This window comes from Tenebrio molitor, chromosome 5, assembly GCF_963966145.1.
Source record: "Tenebrio molitor chromosome 5, icTenMoli1.1, whole genome shotgun sequence".
Lineage (NCBI taxonomy): Eukaryota > Metazoa > Arthropoda > Insecta > Coleoptera > Tenebrionidae > Tenebrio > Tenebrio molitor.
In genome coordinates this window covers 20,229,346-20,244,527 of record NC_091050.1, presented here as the reverse complement: position 1 = coordinate 20,244,527, position 15,182 = coordinate 20,229,346, and the positions used below count along the sequence as shown (strand labels likewise).

Here is a 15,182-nt window from a genome sequence, read left to right as displayed (position 1 = left end):
ATTCCATCAAAGTTGACAACCGGAAATGCGTTCAGATTACAGTGGTACCAAAAACATTCAAATTTTCATTGTTACTAACAGATTCAGTCATTCTTGATCACGTTGTAATAAAAGTGCCGCAAATACATACCTAGTTCAAAAAGAGAAAAGATGGACAACAACAACGTCTAGTACAACCCAAAATCACACAGTTAGAGCACAGAAACACAAAAACACACAGTAATTCTTCAAATCTTCACTCCTCTGCTGACAAGGGAAAAGTGTAGGGCCTGTGTACTGTAGGCTGTAGGGGCTGTAGGGCATAGATAAAGAAGTAAATAGATTCATCTAGGAATAGATGGCTGTCTCTTTCAATAAATTTGTGCAACCAAGGTTGGTAGAACTGACTAATTTATATAATAGGTTGCCTCGTTGAAAATTGGGGGGAGGGAGGGAAAGTAACTCGTGACGTAAAATCAATCCAGAAATTTTTAGTGTTCGAATAGAACCCAAGGTTTATAAGCTCCGTGGGGTGTATTGGGTGTCTCTTTGGGCTTTGTTCTAACGAGGGAACACCTAAAGCATCATCTACAGACTCTGTCGTAAAATTTTAGTACATTGTGACGTCACGAGTAACTTTTGCGGGGGGAAAAAATTCAAACTATTGCTTTAAATGGCAACGAGGCAACCTACTATACAAATTAGTCAGTTCTACCAACCTTGTGTGCAACGTTTTCTGGTGCCATCTGTAGTAGTCTCTTAGAACCAAAACACAAAATGGAAGAGCGGAAATAGGGATCTGTAATATAGTACAATTCACAGACAATTAAACATAGTAAGACTGTCTAGATCTATTCAAATTTCAGCGACGCGCGATACTAGCGACGCGCTAACGTAGGGCCGAACTAGATGTATAATAAGTTGCATATTCCTCAATTATTGCAATCGAATGTATAATTAGTTGCATACGGACATATTTTTTTGTTTTTATTTACCTATTTTTCATATTATGGTTTTATTTATTAAAAAACATACAAAGACAAACTATTATCCAAACATTTTATTTCATTATTTTTAGTTTTCTTATAAAGTTTTTAATTTTGAAATTGTTTTTCGCTTATAACGATCCATGTAATAGACTATCTTTTCTCTGAGATTGAGTTCACAAATTTTGGTACGTTGAAAAATCTATAACACTTTGCCTGAGAATTTTGATGAATGTGCACGTTCTGGGACAACTTCAGGATCAGGAATCACAACTTCTGTAATTTACATATAAGTCATTAAAATCTTCGAATTGTCTGGAAAAACTGTTATTTTGTGACTTGTAAAATAATTTTCTGAAAAGTGGTCTTGCCAAATGAGTGAATTTTGTAATTTTAAAGGAAGTATTCCAGAAGTATCTAAAACCTTTATCCACCTTTCTTCAATTCTGAAAATAACATTTTTTGTAATAACTTTTTTTTCGAAAGTACCTATTACTTACCGAATACGAACTTTTGGTCAAAAACTATTCAAACAAGTTAGTCAGGCTTCGACATCGCAGGTAGAAGAGGCTCGGGACAAGTACGAAAGTCGTTTTGGATTATTTTATAATTTTTATCATAACGAAATTGATTAGCAAATTTTTGGCAATGGTTAATAAAGATTTTTGAAACGAACAAATTTGATTTTTTAAATAAATCAAATTTCCCGCTGTCAACGTAAATAGCCGATTCATCATCGACTAAATACGGTTATTTAGTTCGGCCCTACGCTAGGGTTGCGCTAGCATCGTCCACGTCTCCTAGGTTTTATATGGACTTTAACAGTCTTAATTCGTTATTGGTCTGTGGTACAATTCACAGACAATTAAACATAGTAAGACTGTCTAGATCTATTCAAATTTCAGCGACACGCGCTAGTAGCGACGCGCTAACGTAGGGCCGAACTAGATGTATAATAAGTTGCATATTCCTCAATTCTTGTAATCCAATGTATAATTAGTTGCATACGGACATATTTTTTTGTTTTTATTTACCTATTTTCATATTATGGTTTTATTTATTAAAAAAAACAAAGACAAACAATTACCCAAACATTTTATTTCATTATTTTTAGAGTTTTCTTATAAAGGTTTGAATTTTGAAATTGTTTTTCGCTTATAACGATCCATGTAATAGATTATCTTTTCTCTGAGATTGAGTTCACACATTTTGGTACGGTGAAAAACCTATAACACTTTGCCTGAGGATTTTGATGAATGTGCACGTTCTGGGATAACTTCAGGATCAGGAATCACAACTTTTGTAATTTACATAGTCAGTAAAATCTTCGAATTGTCTAAAAAAACTGTTTTATTTTGTGACACTGTGAATTTGGAACGAAAAACTGATGGGAATGGCACGGGACACCTATAAAATCTAGTTTTTTGAGAACTTGTAGAATAATTTTCTGAAAAGTGGTCTTGCCAAGTGAGTGAATTTTGTAATTTTGAAGAAAGTATTCCAGAAGTATCTAAAACCTCTATCCACCTTTTTTCAATTCTGAAAATAACATTTTTTGTAATAACTTTTTTTTCGAAAGTATTACTTACCGAATACGAACTTTTTGGTCAAAAACTATTCAAACAAGTTAGTCAGGCTTCGACATCGCAGGTAGAAGAGGCTCGGAACAAGTACGAAAGTCGTTTTGGATTATTTTATCATTTTTATCATAACGAAATTGATTAGCCAATTTTTGACAATGATTAATAAAGATTTTTGAAACGAACAAATTTGATTTTTTGAATAAATCATTTATTTTCTCTATGGACATCTACATAGAGAAAATAAAATACTATAGAATGAAAAGTCCCTAATAAATTTTTGGAAAATCGTTTAGCGCACCCTCACCACAACACAAGAGGGCGCAAATGTTTTAAAAAGTCAAAACTTTAAAATCAAAGTAATCTCAATAATCTAAAAATCAGTCAAAGCAGTGTCAATCTTTATGTCACTATCTTGTAATTTAAAATGAGGCTGTGTCACGTTCACAAATAATGTAGTACCGCTGCTAAGATTGCTAAATTTGTTGTTGAGAGAATCAAGCAAAATTTATATAGAAAATAATCAACAAATCGAAAGAAAAATAATACTTCAAGACCAAGAGATTACACCATTTTTGATACATCTCATCTTATTAAAGGAATTAGAAATTATAGGATAACAAAAGATTTGGTTTGGGAAGTAAACGGAGAAATTTTAAGTGTGAAATTGGAGCATATAGTGAAGGTTTATCTTTATCATTCAGCGTGAGGCGAATTAAGAGCCCTCCACAAAATTACGTACAAGCAGATAAGATCCAAAAGATGTTCTATCCAACTCAAGTTTTGAGTCGTCATAATCATGATTAATTCAACTATCACCCTATTATTTAACTGTGGTAATTCCTAATAACATTGTTGTTAATAATCTAATATATATTTTAACTAACAGGTAGAACAAACCTAAATGATGAAAACTTGGGAACTGCAAAAACAATAACTTTTTTGACAAACTCTTTGATAATAATCTGGAGGGAGGGACATTTCGCCCACGTTGCGAGAAACCTCTTGCTTGTGGAGTTTACAAAAATCCGGGGCACACAAAATTTTGGCAGGAAGCAGTCCTACACTTACGCAATATGTGAAATTATTGGTAAAATAATTCATTTAACCACATTTACATACATTAAGGGGTAAAATTTAATTTTAAATGGTAGGATACCAGAACGATAGCATTTAGGAATAATATTTATAAAAATAAAGCAGAACTGTATCAAAGACGGTTGAAAATAAAACATCGAAAGTACCTATTGTTGGCGTTTTAATTTGTTGTGAAAATTTGCAATGATAAAAAATCAAAGGAAAGGTAAACGCATCCAGTAGGCTGTGATTTTGCACCGTCACCAGGATAAGAGATGGCGGTAAACGCTTTGTGCCCAAAAAATGTATAGGGAGTTTGCGTTCTATATGTTCTTATTTTGTCTATGGACATCTACTACTACTAGCGACATCTCCTCAACAAACAACCAAACTATAGCTGAATTTGACATTAACGTCAATTAATTAACGTCAAGGTCAATGGCCTCATTTTTATGTTATTATTGTTAACAGCCCATTAAAAAAAACACGAAGACGAAAATGTTGGGTTCAATTTAACTAGATGACAACACTAACAAAACACATTTTTAAAGGCAAGAGCACTATTTATAACTTCAAAACTTTTCAGCTCAGTGGTTTACTGTTCAAGCTTCGTCTTCAAAGAATCCATTTATGCTACAAAAATATTACTAAGGACTGGTTTCGCAGCTGTTTTAATAATAACATTGCATACTGCAGCTTTGTGGTCTGCACAGGAAAACGCTGAATTTTGAAGGAGGTGATCATACAGCAAGTCATGCAAATGAGTACATGGTTTCTCATATTGTAGAAATGGTACCTAACAGTTTTTGTACTATATTCGCAATTCTCAATAATGCCTACAAATGAATCACTGGGATATAGCAATTGACTCCGATTTTGAAGGGCTATTAATCTTAACAAAGATCCTAGTATGATGGTGGATAAAAGTGACATAAAAGATCACTTTGACAAATATGTATTGTATATGTATTGTTTTGCAGGGAAGAAGCAGTTCATTTTCATCTGGGGACTGGGTCAGGATATGAATTCGTACAAACAACAACAGGGTTCTAAAATAACCAAAGAAAACATTTTGCATGTTGTATATTTTGGATCCGAATTCCTACAAATACGAATGGGACAGCATTTTTAGTGAGTGTCACTTTTTTTGAAGATGATCTGTAATTTTGTTGAGATCTATAATACCATTTAATAAACTACCTTCTATAAGAAATGTTATTATTCAAAAAATACTACAAAATCTTTTAAGAGACTAGCCATTTGTTTCTCTGATCAGAATCGCTTGGAAATTGGGAAAAAGGCTTCAAATTTCTACAAATAAAACACTTTCTGCCCATTTTGTTAAAAAAACAACTTAACAGTCCCGAATTTATTTAAACTTTAGAATGAATAAGTTGTCAACTTGACGGAAGATGGCGACACATGATGCACGTTTCCATGACCAACTTCATTAAACTATGTTATGGCCATCCCAAATGTCGAAAAAACGTAAACCAAATGACAAGCCGATGATGGAGATGAAGTGGCGATATCTAGTGAAATTTAGAATAACCACACATTTAAAAAGTTAAGTATCAGGTTATGTTATATGCCATTTCATTGTCAAAAACTGTCAGTTTATACGTTTTCGTCGTGGAACCTGGGGGCCTACCACCGACTCGTGTGAGATTTCTCACCGGTGAGTTTTGTCACCAAAATGACGTCATTTTAATGAAAAGTGCTAAAACCCTACTATTGACGCTGTGACTTTTCTCACCGGTGACAAAAGTCGAATGAAAACGCGTGAGATTTTTCGATCGCTTTATTCGCGATTTCGACTACTGCGAGGGCGCTGCTGTTCTGACAATCAGCTGTTCGAAAATCTTCCTCGTGAGATTTTCCATTTGTTTACGTGTTAATGTTTGTGCCCAAAACTCTTTTATTTGTTAATTGGGTGCAGTGTTTTTCAGTAAGGTAAGTGTATTCCTTAAAGTAACATTTTTTAATGTAAACATCAAAGATTATGATGTAATTTCGTAAAACAGGCGTAAAATAAATAGAGGCGTAAAGATAGGTTAGGTGCATTAAATATTTTGTTTTAAAACATTGAAAGTCTTTTAAAAAGTGGAAAACATACTATATGTTGATATTTCAGTTACAGGATGGCTTTTCTTCGAGTAGCTACAATTTAATACTTAAATACTTGGAGGCTTCTGCTGACAGTCGGTGTGTGGTACAGTGTGATGGGATATAGGGCAGGTAATTTTAGGTTTTTTTCGTTAAATTTCAATGAAATTTTATTTACAGGAACAAGTTTTCAATAAAAATACATCAATAAACTAAATGTCTTTTTATTTAATACAATTACCTTCTCACTTATTATGTCAAGTGCACTACAGTCTACTTTGCCTGTCATTTTTGATGCAAACTTTCTCTGTGTCGTGTGTCCTTTTGGGTAATTTTTGAGAAGGAACAGCAAATTCCTTCAATCGCAATTTTTGGGAAATGCTGCGTGAAGCTGAAAAAAGTAGAATAAACTACAAACTTTTAACCTCAAATTCGTGTAACTTACGATTTATAAAATCTTCACGTAAAAAATGATTTCCACATACTCGCATGTGCCGTCTTGCAGGTTTTCTCAATAACAAAACCTTTTCCCAAGCTTTTCTTCTGTCTATAATTTCCTTGCCGCTAAAAATGTATATGATTTGCACTTTACAACTATTTTAGCGTGGAAAGTAATGAAAGCTGGTCTCTCTGTCTTTCGCTCTGCATGTATGACAACCATGGACACAACACTTGGTTTTATGTACTTTCTTTTTGCCAATTGTAACACCATTTTTTGTCACTATAACGTCCGTACCTGTGGCCCGTACACGTTCACCGTCACAGATCGTGGTGTTATTTTGCCATTTGCGATAATTTTCGGTGATTTGACTTTCCACCGCCAGAGGTCATGTTGCTTATCCGAAATATGAGTGGAATTATGGTGAGATTTGACATTTGAAGTGTGTTCAATTCAAATGAAGAATACTAGTTGGTTATAATGAATAATATATGAAATGTTTAATTAAACAAAGTGAATATTTAATATTTTTGCTTTATTATTATTAAATATCAGATAAAATTTGAAGAAAAACGCAGGTAGGTAATCAACCAAACGCTCTTTTTCTACATCTTGATGAGACTATTATTACTTGCACTGTTAATTGTACGTTTCTTTCTTTAACACACCCCATAGTGTGTCCAATAGTTTTTGTACTTGTAAATTGTAAAATATGCATTACAATACGTGCTTTGCGTGTTTTTTTAGGTTGAAGTGGACTCTGTGGATTATATTTGTTTGGAATTATTCATCTAAAAGTGAACCATCCCTCCATCTATGCCTCTATGGGCAGTAGATCTAGTTCTGGCGCGAAGTCGGTGGTAGGCAGCCCCCCTGCGCCCTGCGTGTGTTCTGCGGTACTGCCCTCGCCCCTCGTTCCTAGATCCTCGTTCGCGGTGTGAGTACGCCGGACGCCGGTTGTCTCGCTTTTCGTTCGTTTTCAATTCTAATCCATTTCAATCCGTTTGTATTGTAATCAATGCTATCAAATAATTTACCGTTCAAAGTGTTACCTTTTGTAAATTCAGTTTGTCAACTTTGTGTGTTGTTAATCTAATTCTAAATGTTGACGTTATCCGTTCGTTTTTCTCTTCTTCACCCACGCGTTTCAGTTGTAGGTACAATTCGCAACAATATTCTTTGTGTTATTTTGCCAGTGGTCTGCAATCAAACTTGTGCATAAAATGGATGATTTAATGATGCTCAATTTAATTGAGAATTTGGAGAAGAAGTAGATGTGTTATTGAGGCGAGCTGCTGGAGTTATTTAATTTTATTGTGATCTTATATGCGTCTGAAAAGAAGACCCAGTGATTTATCTATCCATACTCAAGTAATTAAGCTAATAATAATGTTTTTTTTTTGTCTGCATTATTTTTTTATTTGTTGGCAGCACACCTTCTATGCTACGAGCAGCTATCAGGCTTATGTTGGATGATGTTGGATACAGTTGCTTCATAAGCATTTCTCAACAAACTGTGAGTGACGCACTTCATGAAGTAGGTAACAGAAGCCTTGAGCCAGCCCAAAGTAGGTACTAAATACTTATATTAAGTATCCTAACAATTTGGAAGCCCTTAGAAGTGTCAGACACAAATAAATTCATCAGTTTCAGTGAGCACATGTAACTTTTATGCATTTTTTATTTATCGTTTTATTTACAGGTGGAGTTTCTAATGGTCGGGTTTTTTGGACGTGGAGATCGACGAGGAAAAGGATTTGGTGCTGAACAACTATTAGGACTGGCAGGCTCTGAAGTCACTGAACGAATTGATTGGGTTGGAGGATGGTCAGAACCAGGAGCATTCAAAACAGCAACTGGTGTCAACACTGCAGCAATAAATTCTTCAGTTTGTGACAATGACTGAAAATTGCAAAACTGTTCACTCCACCTCCTGTTTTATTGGCTTTTCTCTTATTCACAGCATCTTCTTATTGTCTTGCCAGATCTGTAGAAATTAAAATAAAATGTTGAAATTAAGCCTTGGATATTTTAATAGTATACAAATGAGCTGTCACCACCAGTTTTCAGGTGCGTGGCTGACTGTTTGAAGCACTTAGCTTGCTGAGTACTGCAAAATAGGCTGAGCACCTGAAAAGTTACCTATTGACAAAAAATCGGTTCTAATTTTTTGATGTTATGTTTGGTAGATGTCAAATTTGTATATTTAGTTATATTCCACTTTGCACCCTTTGAACGATGTAGATATATATAAATTCTAAAGTAACGAATATGAAAAATTACCTTTCTTCACGCTTTCCACTCTTTTTGCGGAGAATTTTCCAGAAATTAATTCTGGGTGAGTCCGCATAAACTCGACCAAAATTTCTTTTTGCTCTTTCGTCATAAAGATTGATTATAAAGTTTCAAAAATCGTGAAAAATGATTTGTTAAATGTCAAAACCACGATCGAAACCTATATGTTGCTAAGCAACGAACGCGAATTGCAACGTTGCAATATCTAACAGATGAGAAAACTCATCGGTGAAATTTCTCATCTCACGCAATGTCAATAGTAGCGTTTTTAAAAAATGAGTGACAAAATGCACGTGAGTTTTTTCACTGGTGAGAAAACTCACCGAAGTCGGTGGTAGGCCCCCTGGACGAAGTCTCCTGTACCACGACCAAAAAGTTGAGTGGTTGTCCTTTCCGTTGCCGTAGTTGCCATTTGTGTACCTTGGAACCCCAACTTGTGCGGAAATTCCGGATCTCTGGGAGTCACAACCTTGCACGTCCCCCCAAAAAAGACCTCACGCCAACTGAGTAAGTCACGTTTTTCAACCCTGATCAGTACCAATTTGCGTCCCCTTTTTCACGAAAGGGTCTTTTTTTACTTCTCTCACTCCTTCCGTCTCGTCACGTCTGCCGTACTCTTTCTTCCCGTCGCTTCGTTGTTCCGGCGAAAAGGAGTGTAATCTGGAGAACCCCTTCACCCCTCCGAAGAACAGCAGCGGAGATCAGGCTGCAGTTACCGAAGCACCACGGTTGAGAGGATCTACTCCCTCAGGACGCCACGAACCCCGCTGATTTCAGATCAGAGCAATCCGATTCTCCTCCATCTTGTCGGCCCTGAGGTGTGAGTTATCTGCCTCCGCCGCGGCCTCCGTTCTTTCTCGGGAAGATAAGTTTTTACGGCGGCATATTTCACATTCTCTCCTGTTTTGTGTTTTCGCCACCTTCAGTGGCAGTTTTTTTGTGTCCTCATTCAATTTTAGAAATCAACATATTTTATTTTGTAACTCCGCCCCCGGTAATAATTGTTTGCGTTGCGTCGTGGGTTGAGTACCACTTTTTTTAATGCGGTCGCACCGAAAATTTGTACAAGTCTCGTCGGCGACTGACTGGGAAGTCAGTTTAGTTTCAAATTACTCCTCTTCCTCTTATATTACCGGACCGGACCTCATTTTTTTTAATGCATATGCATCATTTGAAATGCATCCATAGTTACAAATAAAGCAGGAAAACTAATTTATAGGTAACATAACATCAACAATAGAATTGGTCAGTTTAAATTGCTTCTTTCCTAATTAGTAATTACTATTTAAGATAGATTTTTTTGAACATTTTTCCTATTATTCCCAGAAGATGATGAATTCACCGCATTATTTTGGTCCGCCAGTTCTGGTAGATCCTGTATACTGTGTATGGTTTGGATAATACCAAATCTGAAACCATTGGTGAAAGACCTTGCACAGCCAACAAAATGCTCTGCTATGTTATCCACGGGTTACCAACTAGATACACAATTGCTGCAGGGTACTTTTTCCATTCAACATTAACAACGGCAAAATTTTCACAGATTATGGTTTCATTGTTCTTGTCCTCCTACATCGTTTCCCACCACTCAAACCTTGTGCAAATGCCCTTGTTTTTCTCTCTTGTTCCACATACCACATAAACATAACCAGATATAACCCTACTATTGTGACAGGCGCCAAAATCTCAACATTCTCGGTCGAAATACTCCTAGCAAATCGAGCTTCCTCCAATGACTCTGACGTCTAATATCCGAACGAACGATTTAGATTTACATCAATTTGCTCATTTTACAATAACCGAACGATTTTGACGTAAATTAGCACAAAAATGATATAAACGAACGCAGCTAATTGTCAATACTGTCATTGGGACGAATTTCGTTTTCAAATCAGTTCCTAATGTTAATTTAGGGGGCGCCACTGTACGTACGCTCCAGGGCCTACTCGACGGGAACACTTTTTCAAACCAAGTGGGACGGCCATAATAAGCCTAGATATAATAAGCGCCTAGAGTGCATTTCAACGAGAGGTACACAGGCGTGGCTACCGAGATGCGCCAGATGTAGGGGAAGGGCGACCCAAAATCGAGTGCATTGGCGTAGTCCAGTTTTATTTTTGTTTTTACTTTCACAACACAGAAAATATCAGATTTTCACAACCGGGAGTAGAAATCAAGTTGTACAACATAAAAGAGAAGACGGTGAAGAACAATAACTTGGCTGTGATTTGCGACAAAATGGCGAAAAATCAGCTGTTGAAATGAAATTAGAAAATTCCCTGGAAAGTACAAACTAACGCCGCTACTGTCTAGGGAAGCCACGCCACCGTAGACCGAAACAGATTTCTGGGCAAGTTTATAGACGTGTACCTCTCGTTGAAACGCACTCTAGCGTAGAGGGCGCCTAGCGTTTTGATACAGTTGGCCATGCCGTGTCCCATAGAGAGAATAAAATACTTATGTTTGTTGTAATTGCTAGAAAGGAATTTCTGTGTTACTCACTGCTAATTGCAGTGTCCAGCAAGAACCTACGGGAAGGTTCAGAAAATCTCTTGCCGGGAAAGGAATTAGGAATAGGAAGTGTTATTTATTATTATGGAAGTGATGAGAGTGTTAATATAGAGTCAACAAAAATAACAAATTTTCCATAAACATTAAACAAAAAATAAATTCTCAATAAAGTAAATAAAATAAATTCTAAATAAAATAAAAAACAAAATATAATATTCTTATTAACTAAACTAAAATAAATATGAACAAAAAATGATGTTACATTTTTTTATAAATTAAATCGATCGGCGAAATAATCAATTACCTGGTCAAAAAATGTATGCGTTTTACGCAATGATTTTATTAATTCTTTTTCTATCGAAATTTGACTGAGATTATTTAGTCGAAATTGATCTATTGTGTTGAATCATAAGAAGACAAGAATTCCGCGAGTTCCCTATAATTACCGCGATTTGACGAGTCTTGTTTTTTATTGTGACCTCGGAAAGCTTAATTCTTGGGTGCCCAAAAAAATTGTCATATCGATGAGACGTTTTAATTTCCCGATTACTTTTCCAAAGAATTTTCTATGTTTTGCTTTCCAAATAATTTTAATTGTAAGGCTGCGTAAGTACGTATGATCCCGTGTTTTTCGACCGATTGATGCAACGTCTTCAAATTATCGACTCCTGTCGTACACCATGGGCTTTTTAATTTGGGATTGTTGAACAAAAGACAGGGCCAGCAAAAAAAATTACTTTTGGTTTCACTACCCGTCAGCCAATGACACGATGAATTAAATTTACGGTTAGAAGAATTTTTATGAGTGTTTATAAAGGAATTTAATTTAATGAATTTAATGTCTAATTGTTTAATACAAACTTTGTCATCGTACGATAATTTATTAAACGCGTTTGTCATTAAATAATTAACCAAATCACCGTTATTTCTTACTAGAGGTATTTTCATATTTGGTGGCGGAAACAAAAGACTGAGAAATGTCACAAAATTGTATTGTCAGTGTCAAATTTCTCAAAGACGTTCGTGATTTTGACAGAAATGCAGCAAATTGGCTACAAGGAAGTTATTCGTCGTTGAACTAGAGAAATAAGTAATTTGTAATACATTGGATTATATGAGAATAACTCCTTTTGAAGCACTGACAAAAATTGGTTTCCTTAGAATTTATTTTTTCTATCTACAGCGTGATCAACAATGACTGAGTCTGTTGGCAATGAAACAATTGAAAATACTGGTGATTTTTGTCTAGTAATTGGCACTGACCACGCATTGACTGGATTTTTTAACTTGAGATGACATTAAAAACATTCTTGGTAATGCAGGTTATGTTTATACTATTACAAAAATTAACCTTCGTTGGTAAATTTTAAATTTGCCAAATTTCATTGCTACCAACAGACTCAGTCATTCTTGATCACTCCGTATTTAGCGAAAATAGACCTAGACCTAGACATCCCTTTTTACGGCGTTTATGAGAAATTTGACACTGACAATACAATTTTCTGACATTTCTCAGTCTTTTGTTTCCCCCGAGGTTTCCCCCACCAAATATGAAAATACCTCTAAATATGAATTTATTATTTATTATTGTTTTAATAGCTTTATGGTTTATTTTAGACATATGCTGTCGCGGAGGTTTTTGAAGATTTTTCTCTGATATTCAACTTTCTTTTATAACTTTTTTTATATTTTTAAGAATAACGCCAGCGTTTTGCAAAAATTAAATCTTGGTCAAAGAAAAATTGTTTAATATTTTTTTTATTTAAAATTAAGTAAATACTTTCTCACAATTACTAGTTATTTCAATGTAAAGAGATATTGAAATAAGAAGCCCTAAACATTATTACACAAAATTTGATATAAATTAATTGAACAGATTGGGAGAAATTAAATAAAATAAAATGTAATGTACAGTTAATTTCAAAATTATCGAGTACACCTCAAAAATCAAGAAGTCAATTTATTACAGTTTTTTCCACATGTAAAGATGCCTTTTTGAAATTTAAGTGTCATATTTTTTATATAGGTTAGGTAAGTTTGACAACATAAAATGTCGTTGATATTTTAGAACACCATAATAGTGTGTTTTATCCTCTGCACGGTGCTCTTGTCGATGTTATAATAGTGAGCTACCCTTCGGATGGACCACCCATCTTCTAATTTGGAAAGAATGAGCACTTTCGCGTTTTCGGTTAGATTAGGCATTTGTTTTGTCAAAATTGACATTGATCATTGACAAAAAATGTAAGTGCATTTTACACTGTAGAAAATTAGGTGTACTCTATAATTTTGAAATTAACTGTACAAATGAATGCTTTTCACTCAGGGCAGACATGTCTTGCCTTAATTACTCAAGCTTAAACAAACTTTTCTACTTCGGTCTCTTTCTTTGGCAGTTTCGCACGGTTAGCCATAATACACGTAGAGCTTTCATATTTCAACGAACATCTCTCAGGAAAGACATGTCTACCCTGAGAAAAATTCGCCTTGGACATGTTTTGATGTACGGTCGGTGGACAAATAAAACTGGGACACTTAAAATTTAATCTGTGTAAATCAGACCATTGAATTGTCAATATATCTGTCAGTGTCTATATAATATGTCATACCAAAGTTAACCTATTTGTCATAAAGCCGTAATTAAACGATGCAAATTTGTAAATTTTGACTTATGTGATTGTCATTTTTGTCCCAGTTTTATTTGTCCATCGACTGTACCTATAAAAACATTTACTTTCTAATAACAAATTATCAATTAAATAATTGGTAAATTTAAAAATTAAAATACATAAATTTAAAAAAAATATGTCATTTAGTTTTGGGTGGGCACTGCCCACCCTGCCACCCCTGACAAGCCGCCACTGTATTTGGAATCTCCTTCTTTCATTTATGAAAAGTGTATTATTTTTCTGGGGGTATCTCTGCTGTGGGCGAAAACCATGTCAAAATTATGTAACGCATAACCTCAGAATAAAGTAATGACGGTTTTACATGTTTGCAAAATTTTTTGACATAACATAAAGCTCGCTTTAGAGAAATAAATAATCGTATACCTTCTGGCTAAGGTCAAGTGCTAGATGTTTTCAGATCGCGCAAGCGCCTCTAACATGACCTAACGACCACTACTAAGTAGTAGCCGGGACCGACAGCTTTACATCACGAGAGGCTAAATAACCCAGGACGATCCTTACCAATACGCATGCGTTAGTAACTCGGGTCCTCGGGTGCTTTGTTGTTACATGTACCGCATGGTGGCATGGTACTGTACCGCGTGCCCGCGTGCTGTACGCATATAACTTGTACGTAAGGCAAAGAACAGTAGATGAGTAGAACACAAACTAAAGATATAATTATGCTTTTAGAATCTTTTAATAGGTCTATTATTGTATTCAATTTGGAGTCGTTTATGGCTATCTATTAAAGCACTCGTAGTTTAATAGATCTCTAAGAAAATTTTTATCAATATTTCAGTGTATTATTGTCATTTACAGCAAAAAACTTCCAATATTAATCTTCAAACTCTAGTTTTTAACATATGTTGCAGATTTAGTTGCATCCGTTACCTTGAATTACCAATTACATAATACAAAATTCCCTAGAATTTGAAAATTTGATTTTTTTATTTAAAAATTTAAAAAAATCTAAAAAATAACAAAAAACTCGCCTACGGGTCGTTTTCTAGACCTGGGATTTGTGCGCCAAATCAACCCTTATAAAACTCGTTGTCCAAAAATTTCATCACAGTTTTTTTAGCAGCAACATCTAAAATCGTTTCCTCGGAAACGCATACGCCTTCAGGCAGGCGTGTGTGATTGGTTATCTTAAAATCGTTTTCATTTTAAAACTAATATACTTTTCACGTGTGTTGTTGTAGAATCCTTGTTGGATTAAATATTAAAATTCACAGTTAACAGCTGACGTGCGAGTTGGCACACCCTGTATAAATGAGTTTACTACATAAAGAAGGTCTTTTATTGTATTGTTTCTTATTAGATACGCAAGTGTTGTTCTATAAACAATGATTTTGCGATATTTTCTAAGTCCGTGAATGTCAAATTTAAATAACGGGCAAAATTATAGGACTTGCGCACAAGTATGGAATGGCCTGGGTCATTTAGCCTCTCGTCTTTACATCTCCTCCGAAAGATGGTATAGTCCTTGTATCTTCGTAAGGAATTCTGACTTAAGCCCTAAATAAACCGAACAAAG

The 15,182-nt window shown here is 35.0% G+C and overlaps 1 protein-coding gene and 1 long non-coding RNA gene across 8 annotated transcripts in view; one reads left to right on the top strand and one right to left on the bottom strand.

The window, feature by feature from the left end:
• Window positions 1-304, bottom strand: part of LOC138131346 (uncharacterized) — an 82,699-nt gene extending 82,395 nt beyond the window's left edge. For all 3 annotated transcript variants that reach the window (XM_069048313.1, XM_069048314.1, XM_069048315.1), the window contains exon 1: window positions 131-304. The gene's annotated coding sequence lies outside the window, so the exon portion shown is untranslated. The remainder of the gene's footprint in view (window positions 1-130) is intronic.
• A 2,492-nt stretch (window positions 305-2,796) lies between these two features.
• On the top strand, window positions 2,797-8,186 carry LOC138131353 (uncharacterized). 5 transcript variants are annotated; one of them, XR_011159772.1, is made up of 5 exons: window positions 2,797-4,414; window positions 4,603-5,188; window positions 7,319-7,538; window positions 7,599-7,819; window positions 7,870-8,186. It is a non-coding gene; the product is annotated as an uncharacterized lncRNA (long non-coding RNA). The 5 variants fall into 5 exon arrangements; XR_011159768.1 differs by having other exon boundaries at window positions 2,800-4,548; XR_011159769.1 differs by lacking the exons at window positions 2,797-4,414; window positions 4,603-5,188 and adding exons at window positions 5,195-5,575; window positions 5,757-6,745 and having other exon boundaries at window positions 6,915-7,538.
• The last annotated feature ends 6,996 nt before the right edge of the window (window positions 8,187-15,182 follow it).